General features: G+C 39.0%; 1 long non-coding RNA gene across 1 annotated transcript in view; it reads right to left on the bottom strand.

Moving 5' to 3' along the window:
• Positions 1-10,252: 10,252 nt before the first annotated feature.
• The window catches only part of LOC306804520, an 81,535-nt gene continuing 73,353 nt past the window's right edge, over positions 10,253-18,434 (bottom strand). Inside the window, exon 9 of the long non-coding RNA XR_013774905.1 lies at positions 10,253-10,954. This is a non-coding gene — a long non-coding RNA (uncharacterized lncRNA). The remainder of the gene's footprint in view (positions 10,955-18,434) is intronic.

The following is an 18,434-nucleotide window of genomic DNA, read 5'->3' as shown; positions in this document are numbered from 1 at the left end:
GCAGAACTGAAATTAGTAACAAACCAGCTGCTGGAAATTATTTCACAGAGTCTGGAACAAACTACTCAGTTTCACTAGGGGCCACTGTGCAGCACAGGATCAGCCCTTTCCACAGGGCTGGCGAGAAAGACCAGTCACATCGTGGGCACCTCTCAGGAGAGGCGGGTATGTTTTGGTGACACAAATTGATTTGAGGATAGCCAAGATTTTTTTTTTTTTCTCAAAGGAACTTCTTAAAGATTCACCAGCAGTCCCCTTGTGAAGCCAAAGTAACTGCGAAATTTAGCTGCTTTTTTTATTTTAATGCCAGAACTCATGTAATTTTCATGGCTGTGAATCAGAACATCTTCATTCTTGTGGCATGTTTTTCACTTTTATGAACACTAATTTCACTACATTTTTAGAGTGGTGACTTTAGCCACAGCGTGGCTGCTGCTAAGTTCCCACGGCTACCAGTAGGACTTTTATGTGGGAAATCTGTGGGCAGCAGGGAGCCTCCCTGTTTGTATCAATATGAACTTCCCAAGAACATCAGACTGACATTTTCTCAGCCCCAGTAAGAGCACACATGCTCTCACTTAGAGCTCTCTTTTCCTAAGCTGAAGGACATGTGTGATCATTTTAATTTCATCAGTTTTCTAGCAGGCCTTTTGCATATACAGAAATTCTGCACAATGAGATTTTTTTTCCCTCTCCAGCCAGCAGAAGCCCAATCCTACAAACTGCTGAGTGCCAGTTGCAAGGCCCTAAGGGACTCCAGCAAACACCAGGAGATCCTGGTACGGGGCATCCTTCCAGCTTTCACACTCAGCGCTGTGGAGACCCTGAGTGCTGCAGAGACACCATGACCCTCTCCACCATCAGAGACCAGGCTGCCAGTGCTGGCAGGTCATCGTGGCACAGCCGCCTGCAAGAGTTTCCCAGCCTTTTGCTCAGAGGCTACGCATTCCAGAGATGACCAGACACAAACACATCTCCTGTACTTGCATACTGGAGCACTTTCTGCAGCTGGGTCATGAGTCGAAGAGCACATTAGAGGCATATATATGCTGTCTCTCCCAGCTGAAAAAAAAAAAAAAAAAAAAAAAAAGCTGATTTTTTTTTTTTCTCTTTCAGAACAAAAATGTAGTGGAAGGGCAAAGGGTAAATCGTATGGCTTCAGCTTTCTTAGAGATAATGTATTGCAGGGGAAAATTAGCCATGGTGGGACACTGTTCAGTCAACCTTTAGAGAAGCGCACAAGCACAACAGGATCACACTTAGTGATCATATCTAACTGTTGCTTCCTATTTGCAGAGCTGCAAACCTGTAGAAAGGTTTTAGGTTCATAATCACTAATACAAGGCATCCATACTCAGAAGTGTGAGGCACTGAGAAGCAGAGAAGCAGAAACACTCAATCAATTCTTTATCACTTTGGTCAAAAAGGCTGATTTCTTTGTCAGTGAGTGGTGCTGCAGCTTTGCATGAAGCCAAGAGAAATCCTTAAACCCTGATCCTTCAAAACACACACAGCTCCCCCTTTTCAATTAAAAGTGTTCAACTCTTTTATGAACCTGTCCTTTGGGAGCTGCTGCAACCTTCATTCTTTGTACCAGGCTGCAGGTGAAGTCCACAACACACTGCTCTGGGCATATTCCTCAGCATCATGCCACACATCTCACATGAAGACAGCAATATTGTGAGATATGCTGCTATTCAGCTAGCAGTGAGAATGTAAACATATAATTTAGAGGGCTTGAAATGGAAAAGAAAATATAAAGCTGAAGGTAATTTTCATTGTTGTTGCAGCCAAGATAGTCTAGGACTGCAAGTGTGGTGAGGTTTGGAAAGAGGCCATATCTTTCCCAAGACCAACAGACATATTTCGGGGAAAAACAAGATAACCTTCCTCTAGCTCAAAACTGTCACTTCTTGGCTTTAAAGTTCTGCATGTTTCACTACAAAAACCTGGAAACTCTTTTCCCAAGCACAACATCTTGCTGCTGTGCTCATTGTAGGCTTACAGCAGAAAAAGGAGCATGTGCTCAGCTGCTGAGCACTGCATGGGGTTTTGCTGTCACTTCATGACCAGAGGGAGCCCTGAGCATGTCAAACACCCACAATCCAGAGTGGCAGTGGGGAGAGAAAAGGTGTCTCCAATCCATTGCTAAATGGTGCCATGTTTTGGCAGTGCTTTATTTAAGAGGCTCAGGACAATGAGGGGTTTTTTAAGAGTGGAAGCATTGGAGAGCATACAGCAAAATTCAGAATCTGTGAGATGCACTGAGAAGATTTATCACAGAGGGTTTATGCACGCTGACATCAGGACATGTTTTAATATACCTGTTATGAGATGCATTGAGCCATTTGCAATCTCCCTTATTCCCTTTAACTCATATAATGAGACTGCTAGCACATTCCAGACCTGTTGCAAACATCTTTCAGTGAAAGTCAGAAAGCAAAACATCTAGAGACAATACACCTAGATCAAATTTCCCAGTGAAAATGCTCACCAAGAGCTAATGCAAGTGCAAAAATGCCAAAAAGATTTCTCTACTGTCTATAACTTAGGCCTGTTTTGAAGACACTGTCAGTGTCTGCATGTGCACATTTGTGTCTTTTTGAAAAGCTCCTGAACTCCTTGGCCAGAGAAACCAAATGATCTCAAAGTTATCAGCTTTTCTAAAAGCCACAAGAAAATAATTGGCCAAACAGAAAACAGGAGACCCATACACAACCTCTACAAGAACTCAGGCTGAAAGTGGGGCTTTGGTATGAACCTCCATGTTATGTTCCCTGACACCCACCCTAGAGGAAAGAAGCTGTGACACTTCAGTAGGGAGGACAGCTTCACCACCTCATTGTGCTCACCTGTTACACAAATCCACCCACTCTCAGCAGCCCCAATGTTCCAGTGGTTCCTTATGGACATCAGGAGCATGCTCATTCTCAGGGTGTGGATCTACAGATGTGGTTTAGCTGGGGACCTCAGAAATTCAGCCCTTTGAGTCAGCAGCCAGCTAACCACGCTCTACTGGCTCCCTGACCTCAAATGCCCACTGGCAATCCCACCCTGCATCTGCAGGGAGAAGGCATACATGGAGGTGAGCCAAGTTCTGAGCTGGTGAGAGGGGCTGGAAAATGAGAAATGTGCAGAAAAATAAAGGGGAGCAACAAAAACAGGGCAGCAAAGAAGAAGATCAAAACTTCTGTCTCACTCTGCAAAACTTGTAAGAACTTTCTGGTATCGAGTTGTATGAAGGGAAAGTGGGTGGCTCTTGAGACACAGTAAAAATGAGATTAACTCACCTACTAAATTCTCAGTCATCCTCCTCTTATAACCACTGCCAGGAAGTATGAATAACCAATCTAAATTTAAATAGAACAAAAAAGAAAATACTATACAGTATGACTAGTCCACAAAGAAACCATGAATTTGCTCTTTTAATAATTAAAAGCAATCCCGCAAGTTTTCTGAAGCACTCATCTCTTGTTCATTAAATAAAAGACTATCTTCACTGCCCATGTATGCCAAGTGTGCTGCATTATCTGCCCAGATAATTGCATTATTTTTCCCATTTGGATGAAATTGCATTTTGTGAGAGTGACAAAGTAATTCCCCAAGTGCCAATTATTTCTCTGCTTAGAAAATACCATGTACAATTATTCCATTCATGGAAGAATTGAAATGCTTTAACTACCTACTTACTCATATTTTGTAAATTATGGAAGAAAAAAAAAAATTTTCATTGCCATTACCAGCATGAGGCAAATGTTTTACTGCACATGACCAGGGCTGACAAAATTTTCCACCCCAATCTCATTTGAGTTCAACTTGGGACAAGCTTTACAGATGTTTTTTGCTTTGTTTTTTTTTTTTTTTTTACTTCTTGCTGTGCAGAACCAGTATGCTCCTACAGCTCAGCTAACAGGCTACCTGCTTTGACCTTCAAAACCATATTTCTAGATATCTTCACTCTTGGATATTTCTAATGTATTTTCTTCACTGAACATTAGAAATAATATTAATATCTGTATCTCAAGATGTCTCCTCCAGATACTGCCTGCAATGTAGCTCTCTGGGAGCCACTTGGAGAGAGACCATTTTTAATCCCTTCCAGCAGAACTTTTTCACTCAAGTCAGTGAGTGTCGATACTATGCAAAATAATTAAATGTGGTAGGAATGAGTTCACAGGCAAAACTCTCCATGAGTCAAACTGTCCCCCAGCTACCACGTTCAATGGTGCTGATAAGAGGTGAGATTGCCAAATGCCATGAAGAGGGCTTTGGCACATTAGCATCTGAGAGCGTTTTTCCCAGACATGAGTGTGGTCCCAGATCTGAAGTCCATTAAAGCCTTTTAATCACTCTGGATTTGGCTCTAGGAAAGCAGGGCAGCTTCTGGCATTGCTGAGTTAGAGTGAGGCACTGAAACAGCCCAAGTGGCTGAACCACTGCGATGGAAGCAAAGGAGGAAGCGGAGCTGAAGGGATTTCTGAGAAACGTCACAAAACAGTTAAGAGGGCAGGAATTGGACAACCTATCAAGCTATATGGAATGAGGCTGCTTTCCAGAGATATGCCACCTACAGCCATTTTGTCTTTCAGTACTCCAGTAATCAGATCCATACATATGGATTATGCTACTGGGCAAGAAAAAATAGATCATTCAACAATGTCCATAAATTACAGACATAATCAAAGTTTAAAAAAAGCATCTGATCATGTACACACGGCAGCTCCTGACTAAAAATTAATAGTGTATCATTTACTGTGCCTACATAGTGAAACTCAACGAGTTTAATTTCACGTTAAAATCACAAACCTTTGCCTTTTATCAGAGAGAGAATAGAGAAATTAGCATTCTCTTTTTCGTGTCTCAGAACAGAAGTATGAGCTTTGAAGTCCTGTATTTGTGAAAGAAACTATCATAGCCTGTTAAAATGAGCTTTTGGTAGTGAAAAGGTTAACTAATTTGGTTTCCCTGATAAGTTTATCTATGATCAGAACTGAGTCATACAGAAAATACTCCTACAAGATTTGACCTTTTACTTGTATCCCACACTGAGATAATATACTTAAAATGGATATCAATAAGAACTTTGTTTTAAAAAGCATATTTAAAATAAATTACTTTTAAATAACAGAAACTGTTTTCAATTAGCCCTGTTAAAGGAAATCAACTAGAAAGTTATGTATGCTTTTTTATTTTCTTTATATAAATTATACCCAGGAGTCCTATGATAGCAGCACTGTACAAACTATGCACTACCTTTATATTTATTTCTTATCAAAATAAACTTAACAAATTAGATTTGTTTTTACAGCACTTTATATCCAATAATGACAATGTTGTATTGGTCCCAGGATAAAAACAATGAAAGTAGCAGCTGAATGGTATTTTTATTAAGAGTTAACAAAAATGTCTTGTGCAAACAGAGCATATAAAGAAAATTAATTCCATAATTCCTCATGATGAAGGCGTTCCTCTCTTTTTTCTTTTTTTCTCACAATATCAATCTCATTTGGAAAGACCATTTTGAGGGGAAAACTTTAAGTTTTAGCACGACTTACTCAGCAAAATTATACGGCTGAACTTAAACATTGCTGACTGCTAGCATTTAATATTAGGAACTGGCAAATGTTTTGATAACTTAATACTTTTTAAAAGAAAACTTGTTTGTTACTAAAGATTTTGGGAGCCCAGAAGAAATATAATCTAAAAAATAACAGAACTAAAGATTCAAAGAGGTGTTTCCTCTTTTCCCATTTTTTCCATTTCCTCTACCTTAAACTGGTTCCTCCATGCTAGAATTTTAGAAGCTTTTTTACTGGTGGTAGATTCAGATGTATCCAAGATATTTATCATACAGCTCAGCAAGAGTCCACGTTTTCCTCCAGCAGTGGAAAAATGGCAGGGCTAATAGTCTGAGGTTTGTTGCTAAAAATGAGTCCTTATACAAAAAAAAAAAGAAAAAAAAAGAAAAAAAAATTAGAACATTGTTTAGAACATGTGGTTTGCTGCTATTAAGTTAACAGTGGAAAATCTCATTACTTTTATAGTTAATTTTATTTTGTGGTGGGTTTGTTCTCTAGACTGAAGCAGATTTTGTCTTAAACAGAACCTCTAGTCCTACCTTACAGTCTTCTGTTCAACAAGTATAGCTTGGCTAGATGCATGTTTAAAGTCCAGCGATGAATTAAAAGGTAAAAAGGAAGAAAAATAACTTTTCCCCAAATGTGCCCCTGGTGCTGCTAGCAGGCACTCATGTCCCATCTTTTCCAGCTCTTGCTCTAACTACAGGAGTTATTCCAATAAAGATCTTGGGTTAAAGATGCTCTTTTAGCAGTGCTAACAATGTTTCTGCTTCTAATGCAAGATTAGAGTGCTCTGCTGGGACAAATTAATGTTGGGCAAATTCTAACACCAGCTCCATGCAGGAAGCACCGTGGAGAAGCAGGGGTGTAAGAAAAGTATAAAGTGGTCTGATGGCCCAAGGGCTCTGAAAATCAAAGGGGTGAAACAGTGAAGAAACTTCTGACTTTTGATTGAGGCTATAATGATATACAGTAACAGAGTGAAATCTGCAATTTGAGGGGAATATGACCCCAAGACAGAAGTCTTGTTTATAGCCTGAATGCTGTGCATGCATACATATATCTCCTACTTACAAGTTATGATGACTCAGATCTAAATTCTCATGGTTTAAAATACCAAGTGAGATTCAGAGACACAAAATATTTGTGTTCCACCAACAGTCCAATGTTTTGGGGTATTTTATGGTAACATATGATCCTACTATATAAAATTCACTCTCATGAAAAGGTGAGCCATTATATTGTAAATTCCACTCACAATAACTTGTGTAACTCAAGTCTCAAGTGAGCTATATTTCAAGACACCTTAAAACTTTGTACTCAGCCATTCCCCTTGCACTTTTCTATACCAGTTCACCACAAAAATTTGACATATGAATTACCAAAATACAAGATCACTGATTACTTGATATTACTTTTTTTTCTGAGCATCACTCCAGCTCTTCTGCCAAAGTGTGAGAGCTACATCTAGAAGCTGGCTATCTTAGCCCCACTGCTTCAGAGGTCTTGCTTCTCCACCAGTGATATTTAGAAAACTCAGGAGTTCAGTCTGTCAGTAACTTGGGGGAAAGAAAAATTTGCAGCTGCCCAGCAAACAAAGGAGTTCTGACCTGTCCAAACTCGTAACTATTCAGCAATGCTTTGTTGAAAGTGTCTCTGCCTCTCACAGTTTAACCTCAGATGGCAATCAAGTATCACACAGCCACTTGCTCACTTCCCCCCCTGCACCGATGGGGAGGCAAATTTGAAGAAAAAGTAAACCTCTTGTGCTGAGATGAGCAACAACTGAAACAAAAGAAAGTACTAAGATAATAACAATTGTAATAAAAATTCATTACTAGGGAGCTAGGGGATGTGTAAATAAAACCCAGCAGAAACAAATGATGCTCAATACATTTGGTCAGCACACACTGCTCAGCCCACCCCCCAAACACTGATAGTAGCTCCCAGACAAACTCCAGCAGTTTATAAACTGGCCATGATGTTCTGTGGTATGGTACATCCCTTTGGCTACTTCAGGGCAACTGTCCTAGCCGTGCTACCTCCAGATTCTTGTGCACTTGCCCACTGGCAGAGCATGAAACAGTGAAAAGTCCTTGATTCAGAGTAAGCACTACTTAGCAACAGTAGTTGCTAAAACATCAGTGTGTTATCAACATAATTCTCATACTAAATCCAAAACACAGCACCACACCAGCCAGATTAAACCAGTTCAATATCAGTGCAGCATGAGTTCGAGTTGCACTAAAATTTTACTGAAAACAGAGCAGAGAATTGCTCACTGCCCCACTGTGAATAAGAGCACCTCGAGATGAGGGGTCTGATCTTCACAATGACATGAATTCCTGCAGCTCCCATACCAGCTAGGAAGAGCAGCAGGTGTTCAGTACCCCTGAAATACCAGGTTTTGCACTTAGAGCACATGAATGCTTGCATGACCTCCAAGTGGTGAAGTGTCTACTCTCATTTTGGGACTAGGAGCCATTTAGAGCATTGATAAAGATTTGGGAAATAAGTTCTCAGTGCTGGATACAACTATAAAAAAACATACAGACTGAATTTGGGTCTTAGCACAAATTCCTTGTTTTACAGGTAAACAAAAGCTCAATGTAACTGACCTAGAATTGAGAAAATTTCATCTCTGGCAGATGTCAAAAGTATAAGCCAAGGCAGAGAATGAGAGCGAGACTTTGCTCGAACAGAAGGTGAAGCTTTAGAGCTGTGGTGTTTATCTGTGCCATTGTGAAACCAACTCATTTCTGACTTCTCACACATGTGCAATTGAAAAGTGAACTTGCAGAAAGGGGTTATTTCAAGAGCTGAGTGAAACTAGCTTGCTCAGTTTGCAGAGTTTTTGTGTTAACTTTCTTATGTTCTGCTTCATACAGTTCTATACTCCAGCAGTTTTGGTTTGAGTTTTAGCTTCAAACAAAGCAAAACTGATTGTAAACCGCTGTATTTTGACTTTTCATGTTGAAACTATATCTCACACGGAAAGTTGCAAAAGCCAAAGTGCACAGGGCTGGTAGCCTGGGGTAGTTCAGCCTGTGCTCAAGCTCATGGACTGAGGGTCAGAGACCTGATCTCCCTACATGCAGTGATGCTGATACCTGGTTTTCTGTGCAGTCCCATGTCTGTACAAAACTACCCAAACCCACCCAATTTTACGTTGTTTTCTTCCAGGAATAATAGAAGAAGCTTATAGACAGAGTTGTCAGATTAAACTAACATTAAGTAGTGGCAATTTAGTAATTTTTTTTATTAATACATATGTTTCTAGCTAGGTCAAATAGGATTATTATAAAGGCTTTTTCAAACAGAAATCCAGACATACAGATAGCACTATTTTCTGCTAAATGAATGTTGGTTTTCTACCTGTATCTTATCAGATATGATTTGCCAGAAACAGCATGGCAGTGTCCAGAGACACCTTCTTGACAGAAGCTTCCCTTTATTTTCCACATCCATGTTCTTAGTAGCCCTTCAGCCCAACTGTTAACACATTGGAATATTTTAAATGGACAGAGAAAATAATTTCTCTCTGATCTCCAGCAGCACTTATTATCATATTTCCATGATCATCATTTAACTTTCCACTATATTAATAACTAAGACAAATTTTACCTAGCAAGCAGCAATCTAAACTCTATAACTTGACAAAAATATCCTGTGCTTATTTCTCTTTCTAACCATCAAAGAAAATCACTACAACAACCCTGGGTATCAGCATTTTTCCTGTGTGATTCACTTACACCAAGCAAACCCTCTAGACCTACAGTTTTCCTTTTTCTAAATTTCTGCTTAACCAATATGATCAACCTCTGTGGGTGGTGATAATGTCAGTATACCACTGCCCAAATAACCCTTCTCTATAGGGAAATGCTAACATTTAACTCTTTAATTTTAAACCACATGTATTTTGGTCTCATAAATGCACTCTGTATTAACTGACTTTTGTTATCAATTTGTACCACTAAAAATCTTAATGAAACTAGTTACTGCAAATGTTAAGAGCAGTAGACATCTAAAATGTGTATATGAGCTAACATATTTAAATGGTGAGTAAATATTTTCCCCAGCCATTGTGAACACATTTTCAGAATTGCTGATGACATTGCTCTGCATATGTTCAGTGTAAAGCTGTCTCAGAAGAGCTGTTCCTTGCAGCCCATTCCAGGGAACATAAGCAGTGGCTTCCAAATGGTTTCTGTCTCTTACCTTCACCTTATTCAGAAACACAAAGTGTTATTCAAGAGCTGCCCACATGAGACCTCCACCAAGAAGAACACATTCTGTGTGCATTGGTCACTTCCAGTTTCCCTCCTGGTGTTCCCTGTGAGGGGCACTGTTGCTGCACAGGGTCTTTGCATCCATTGCCATCAGGTGACCACAAATTTATAGCTGCCAGTGTAGGAAAAATATTGGTATTTGGGATAAATACTTGGGGACTTCTTGTTCAAACAACACAAACCACAGATTCAACGGTTTCCCCAAACTAAATTGTTCCTCAGTAAAATTTAACACAACTGCAGATGTTAAAAAAGCTAATACATGGATTAGCTCTAAAACTGCAATTATATTAAAAACTAGTGGGGGAAGAGGTGGAAAGACTGTATAAAATCTTAAGGTGTTTTCTGTAACCTCTTGAAATTAAACAGTTTATTTAATGTTTATACACATTACTTAGGTAGTATTTACACAGTTCTGTACTTATAGTCATTGTTTTAATTATACATTTCATGTTTCATCATATAGATATATTATCTAATACATATAAAATGTAAAATACAAATCTTCAGAACAGCATGTTTTAAAACAGATACCAACTCTCAGGTACAAATTACCACTGCCTTTTTTTTTTTTTTTTTTTTTTAATCTGAATTCTGTAGCAAATCCCATAAACTATATTTCTCACTGCCCAGAATACCCTCCAACTCCCTGCAGTAATATTAATAAAAGAAATGCATCTTCCCAGTCTGTCTGGGGAAGGGTACAGGGGCTTGCAAATTATATTTTTAAAAAACAGTCATCTGAGATAGCTCCATCCCCTCAAGATATTCTGTGGGTTTGGTCACAAATTTCAGAGTGGTTAGGTTGTAGCTCTCCAGTGCTTCCCATAATGTGAATTCTTTCCCATTACTCAATCTTTCAATTAATTCCCAACCTATAAACTCTTATCACATGTCCTGATATTAGGTAAAGCTTTAAAAATGTCATTATGAACCTCTTAAGAGACAAACCATTCCTAGTTCTCTGTAGAAATTTTCTTTTCCTTCATTCAAGCTCCCATTCCCAGTGATCAGAGATGAATGACACCATGAGGGATCTATTTCTTGTTTCAAACAACCATTGCAGCCATGCCTTGGGAGTCCATCCTGAAAAAGATTGATAAATACTTAAAAAAAAAAAAAACAAAAACCAACAGATTACATAGAAATAGTTCTCTCTTCCACTCCCAAGCTATAAAATTAATATTGTACTGTACATCACTAAATCAGATGTTATGATTGCTGTGTAAGTCACTGTCCATCATAACTTTTTCTGTAACCATTTAATTTCTTTAACTTCTACAAAAGTATTCCAAACTCATCTCAATCATAATGCTGGTGAGTGATTTTTAAAAGTTCACAGGAAAGTGCTCTCTGTCTACATAACCTTAATTAATGCCTGTGGTGGATTTTATCCAGAATTCACTACTTTCCATTAGCTTTCATTTTATTTTAGGATAAGTTATATATTTTATACATATACAATATATAATTTTTATGCATTATATAGAGCAAATTGCTGTTGTTATGAAATAATTCAGAAATGCTCAACTCCACATTGTGCAATTTATATACAACTACACTGACTAGTATAGTCAAGATTTTTCACTTCCCTCTTATTCAACAGACCATCAAAACTAGACCTGATTAACATAAGTTTCTAATTGTGTATGTAATTAATACATCATTTAATTTCTTTAATTTAAAAAATATTTTTTTTAATTAAAGAAGTACTTTGTGTGTCTATCCAAGTGCCTTGCTACCTGAAATTACCACTTTCTTCAGGAAACTTAGTTTGCTTCATCATGCCCAAAACTGGGAATTAAGCCTCCTTTAGCCAGTCTCCCAAGAGTTTTGAACCTCAAACCACTGTGGCCCTGATGAGAAGCCCCAGGCTCCTGGCCAGGACTTTCTGTGGTACATTTGCCCAACAAGAGCCTCTCCCAGCTCATACACAGGTTCAGTTCAGCCACTGGGATTCAGAACACACCCTTGACAGCAGCCCATGGAATACAGCAACTCTGTCCTTGTTAGATATGAAAATACTCTCCTGCCTCTATGCTTTGTTAACCTGAAATAAAACACCTTAGAGGGAATTACCTTCCCAGATGTGATATCTTTATTTTTCTTAAGCATTTGCAGAAGCATATTACCTTTTACAGCAGTTTTCTAAAGGGGAAATTCAGGTTCCTGAAGGAAGGTACCTAATGCCTGCCAGGATACCCTGGAGTGCCCAGGATATTTGTGCAGGGCTGGCATGTTGTGGGACCTATAGGAGACTTTTGACCTTTGACAAAATCCCACACCTTTGAACTGGCAGAGAGAGGCCAGATGGGATTCCTAAGGGCTCTAAAATGCATAGGCCTATGTTTAGGCACATGAGTTTTTTCTAAAACTAGTAAAATAAACCACCAAAAAAAAACCAAATGAGATTAATCATGATTTTATACAATTTCACTTAATTAAAAAACTGGGGAAAATAGTAAAAGCTTTAAAGAAGTAACTTTGTCTAAGTCTCATCCTTTACTGTACAAAAACTGGAGATTATGATCACTTGTTATCTTGATCCTATAAAGGTCATAATGAACTAGTCATATTCACAACACTTTTATACTTTCCAACTTCAAATTTTAGAATACCAGTACATTTTCAAAGTTAAATACCTTAAAAGTCAGAAAACATTCATACAGGCTTCATGCAAACCCAAGAATACAGCTTTTAGCTATTTTGGAATGAAGTTTTGAATTCCATGTTTCTATACTATTTTTTCTCACTCAGCAACTGAGTGCTTGATACTGTTCATAAGAAAAGTGTTACTACATTTGTAATTAAATTACATCTTGGAAAAGATATGGCTGCCAATGGGACAACATTTTACATCCCTTCATTGCAAATAAAAATTCTGAAAATGTAAAATCAATTCCCAGTTTAATGTGCTCCTTGCAGCCAGGCTTTGGAACTTGTTTTCATGTTTTCCCTCAAGCAAATTTCCCTTTGATTCCAGGAAGAGTTTTGGTGGGCCATCATATCACAGTAGCACACAGTCCTTTGTAATCCTTCTAGAAATGGCTGAGAAGGTCAAAGGGAAGATGATTGTGATGAACTAACAAGAAATAAATTAGATACAGGGCTAAGATGTAGCAGGTGAAGTTTTTCTAGAGGGGCATGGCAGCTGTTGCATTAATGTTGCATCCCAGGCAGCAAGGATGGGTGCACACTCCTGTGAGCTTTTGCTTAAAGCAGACCAATTTAAATTCAAATAATTCCAGGGCATTGGAAACCAAAGCTTCTGGAAGAAAACAGTGCAAATTGTGTTTGTTCAGGCTAGGATGCTCAGGCCCAAATCTCTCAGCTACATGCCATTGCAAATGGTAGGGGGGAAACTATTGAATGTAAAAGAACAATAGACATACAATGGATCTGGATAAATGCAAAAGACAGAAAGACAGAAAAATATTTATAATCATCAGAGCTGTGGTGGGTTGGAACAAATTTCCAGTAGCATACTGGGTGGTGAAGGCAGCTCCTGCATGGACTTCACAGTAAGTTTGGTTTAGACAGCCAAAGACTAGACTTGATAGACCTGGAGCCCTCAGCAATGAACCAGCAGGGTGTGGGTTCTTTACAACTCTGCCACAGCTTTCTCACTGAGATCATGAGACAGCAAAACCAGTCTCTACATATTAAAGGAGGTTGCAGCTAATACCCAGATGAACACTTAAAAGAAAACATAAACATTATAAGAGACATTAAAATTATTATGAGATTATTCTCTGCTTGAGGCTTATTTATGGAGTGGAAATTAAGTACTACTTTAGGTTATTTAGGTTATACTAAATTCCAAACATTTCTGCTTTCAGTCGCCTCAATGAGATTACTTCAAATTTACCTTGAAGTAAATGAGATCTGGATTCAACACCTTAATTCTTTGTTTCTTGTGGGAAGATTGATGAATATTGCTGATTTCATAGTCATGGAGGGGGGGCAGTGAGTAAGCAGTGGTAAACATGTCACAGAAAATAGTGAAAACCAGAAGACAGCTTTAAGTAGACATTGGTTTGCCCTTTGCTATTTTTAGGTCAAGATTACACACCCCACAAAGATTATTAAAAAATGCAGACCAACCAGCTTTCTCTTGGTTTTAATTTGGAGCAAAGTCTTCTTCAAAAGCTATATTTTAAGCAAATATTTTTTTCTTCTTCTTTATCACAGCCAAATTCTCCAGTTCAGGAATTTACAATATTTTCCTTTTTCCAGAATGACACCTGCTGGTGGGAAAAGCATGGATGAATTGCAGATATTTTAGAGGTTTGATTGTTGCTAACCAGACATATTCTCTGAGCATGCTCATCACCTGTGTGCAGGCCAACTGTGGAAAATAAAGATTTGGAAACTGTAAAGGTGCTATAAGGAGCTTGTTTCACAAGTAATATTGTTTTCCAATATGATTTAATATTTGGTGTCAATAAACAACAAAGTTACCTATTACTAAGACAGTGCTTCCACAGTGTTTCAGTGCTGGACACTATGCCTATTTTGAGAAGCCCAAAGCATCATTCTGTCAGACTGAGGTAACAGCCAGAAGGAAACCCTCCCTACCCAATGCAAAATGCTGCTGGGCTGCTTCAACTCTCAACTGCAATTAAAACCAGCAACTAATGCAACTATTTGTGCTTACCATCCCAAAAGATTAGATCTCAAAGACAAGAATTGTGCACGTTCCTTTCTCAGAATGGGAGGACACAACTCTGAGAGGCAGAAAGCAGTATGTACTTTTGCCAAAACTGTGACAGACACTGCTCAGTGCACCAGGCAGCCTTAGGCTCTGTAATGGGCTTCCATATTCACAGGTCCTCTGCTGCTGGGTCTGTTCACAGCCTCCTCTACACCCAAACCAGAGTCAGACCTGAGCTTTTGAGACTTTCAATACATTTACAGCAATATTTCTAAAAGTGATTTCCAATGCTAAGAACCACATATAACTATTTTTTTTCCTGAGCTGCAAACCATCTACTGTCTCCTGTAAAGGTGCTCATGACTCTGAAGATGATTCTGAAGTCGGACTTTAAAGTGTATGTTTTAAACATAACTTATGAAGAAATTGTTGTGGGAAGAAAAAAACAGTTATAAAGAAAACTACTATTTTTAAAGTCAAGATTAGAATTCAAAGAAATCTTTCAAAGTATTTACAAGACCACAGGCAAATATGCACATTCAAATGTGTTCCCCTTGGATAAATACCTAGGTGTTGTTATGGCATACCTCATTGCAACATCAGAAAGCAAACTTTCTTTTGATTACACAGGCTTGTTAATGGCATTAGATGGCAATTTAGGAGACTTGGCTTCTACACCTGGATTTATCATTGGCCTCCTTTATGGCTTTGAACTTCCTTCAGTTCTACCCATGAAAAGAAGGTAGTATTGCACTATTCTGATGGTTAAAAGGTTGATTTCCAAAAATTGATTTTATTTTGCTAAATGCAAACACATGAAAAGGGAGTATCTTTCTAAAAACTCAGTCATAAATATAGGATACACAAAACTTCAAAAGATAGTTTAGATCCGCAGAGCTTTTTTGAACATACTTTTTTCAAAGTTGATCAGAGTTTCAGTCCTACCCATGGTTGTAAATGTTCCAGTTTCTAAAGTCCTTGTTTGTCACACATATGATTATGACTACCAAAATCTGGAAATATGGTTACTGCAGTTTATCCTTCTTAACCTCCTTAGCAAAGCAGTGGCTTCACAAAGAGCCCAGCTGCATCTCAATGCTTTCAGAAGAGCCATGGGTAAGCACTTTGCTGTGAACAGTAGCAGGATGGAAGCAGAGGGACTGATCTAACACCAAATCTGTGATAGCCTGGACATCCCCACAAGGTTCAAGCTAACTGAAAAGCAAAGAGGAAGAAATAGCAGACAAAATGCCTGTGAAACTTTGTTCCAACTTTTTAGAGCTGGAGACTGAGAAGGTTTAGTGAAACAGGTTTTCTAGCTGCTTCCACTTAGCTCAAGGAGTGTCTCTTTGAGCACATCATTATCAATGATTGACCATGACCATCTCCATTCTGTGCTAGAATCCAGCAAAAAGATACTTCCAGTCCCAAAGGGATAACACAGCTTTTCATTGTCAGATTGGAGGTCAGCTTGAGTTTGAACTCAGCTCACCCTTAAGCAGTCATTCCATTTTTTGTTGCCATACATGGGGAATGAAATGCATGCACAGGATACAAATAGCCTGGGATTCAAATAAACCTCTGCACAAGGATAAGATCTTTGAATTTGGACACATTTTTCTCCTCTCCACTCTCTACCTATCAAACTCATATTGCACAGAACAAACTTGGAGTTGGGAATACTTTCGTATCCCATTCTCTTTATGTCACCTAGGACACTCTTAACTTCAACCCTTTAACTCTTTCTCTCTGAGATGATGCATGAGATGTTCGTGATTGCTGTAGACCCCTCCAACTTCTTATTCAGCAGCTATTGGGAAACTGGTTTGGACCAGAGCACTGCAGCTGCAATGTTTTTAAGCACTGTCATCACTTCTGGCAATCTGTTTCCAGCATTATTTCCCATAGAAGTCCTTCCATCCCTTCCCCCATCAAGCAGCATATGCCCCTTGATGAGTCACAGCTCATCCAAACTCCCTTAGCTGCTAAACCACACTATGACCAAGAAGCTCTTCCTCAAAGGCATCCTGGCTCCAGCTGACCTCCTCAGGGACAGCCACAGGCTCTGCAGAAGTGACCTCTAACATCAAAGTTAAACATTACTTCAAACTGATACACACAGAACAAGACATAACTGTATATGATACCATGGATTCATTTTCTCACTAATTTTGCATGTGTAGCTTTTCTTCTGCCCGATAGACACTTTTCTTCCCCCTGTAACCAGCTTCCTCCAGCTTTAGTTTGTTCTGTACTTCTAAGAGTACTTTCTTCCCTTCAAAAAACATGTCCTTACCTTCCTCTCTTTTGTCTAAAGCTTTCTTTGTCTTACCCACATAACTTCTGTATTTTTATGGATCTTTATCAGCATGCACATTTTCATTTGTCTCAGAGAAATGTGTCTCCTTCCAACCATAGTCCTTTGCAGCCAAGTCAGAGGGAACTGATTATATGTAGGGTGCAGTAACTTCTTTGGGCTGCACAGACACTGTGCAGCCACTTCTCAGTAACCAGGTATTTGTTCCACAAGGATGAATACCAGGTAACATATAAGTTTTGGGAATGTCACTCTATACTGGCATGAAGTGATCTGAAAGACCCAGTTTTACAACTGGGGAAGTGAGTCCATTTCTGCAGAGTACTGTAGGCTAGTGAGGGCTGGGAGTCTCCAGTGTGCAAAAGGATGCAGGGGCAGAAGTGAAATACTGTGTAGGGAACCAGAGCTCCCAGAAACCTGAACCAAGACATCCATCTGCACATCTGTTTGTGGGTCAGGTCTGATTGCAGACACAAGTATCTGCTGCCCTCACCATCCCTGAGGAAAACCCATTGTCATTTTTGCTGGGCAGAGTCTCCCTGTCCAGAGTACAGGCCAGCAGAGGAGATGTACACTGTTTCCTTCCCTTTGGGAATTGTTAGTGCTATATGGGAGTTTAGCTGCCAAAAGTGATACAGATCCAGAATCTCAACAGTTCCCTGCAAAGTGGAAGCTAAAAGGTTCTTGAGTGCTGCATATTTTTGTATTTCTGCTTTTTGCATTTTCTTTTTTTCTTTTTCATACTATTTCCCTTTCATAGAGTTGTTTGACATTTTACAATCCTAACCTGAACAGAATGACACAGTTCTCCATCTAAGGACAGATACTTTCACACAATATGTCATATATTTTAGACTCTGGTAAGACCAAAGCAAGAGAGAATTCACACTGTGAGTACCTTCTGCATCTGCACAAGACTGATAAACACTGCAGACTACAAAGGATATAATATCAGTCCATGGGGAAAAAAAAGCATAATTATCTGACCAAACCAACAGATAAACTCAGTCAGAGAATTGCTGTTTCTTCTTTTCTCCACCTTACATTTCCCCTACTTCCATATTTGTCTCCTTCTTCTCAGAGATATATTTTATGGGAATATATCAAATATGTTATGTTCCACAGAAACTCTTTACTGAGATCCAGAAATGTTAGCTTTGTCACTTTTCCAGTAAATCAAGGTACCAGATTTGCATACCATGTACAAGGTGGGGGCTTTTTTTCAATTAATATTCCCCCTCCAACTCTGCATTTGCTATAGAGAAATTTCTTTCCTCCAATATCTCTTTTAAAGCTTTGCACCCCTGAGGTCAGAATAATAGGCCAGTCCTCACACCAGTCTTTCCTCCCTTCATACACAGAGGAGCTGTCTTCTCTCCTGGTCCCTTTCCTCTTCATGAGATATTCACACATACGATCTCATAAACCTGTTCTGTCTGAAATTTGAACAACTTTATCCCACTACCCTGACTGGTTGTCCTAAGCTTTGTTCCCTCTTTTGCTGGTTATCTGCTATTTCCACACCCTCTGTAAGCCCTGAGACTTTGCCCTGTTGCTAGATCATCATTTCTTTATCCCACACAGATTATAGTTCC

The sequence above is a fragment of the Erithacus rubecula genome, assembly GCF_903797595.1.
Source record: "Erithacus rubecula genome assembly, chromosome: 1".
Classification (NCBI taxonomy): domain Eukaryota; kingdom Metazoa; phylum Chordata; class Aves; order Passeriformes; family Muscicapidae; genus Erithacus; species Erithacus rubecula.
Note: the sequence above shows the minus strand (reverse complement) of the source record. Positions and strands in the feature narration are given on the sequence as shown.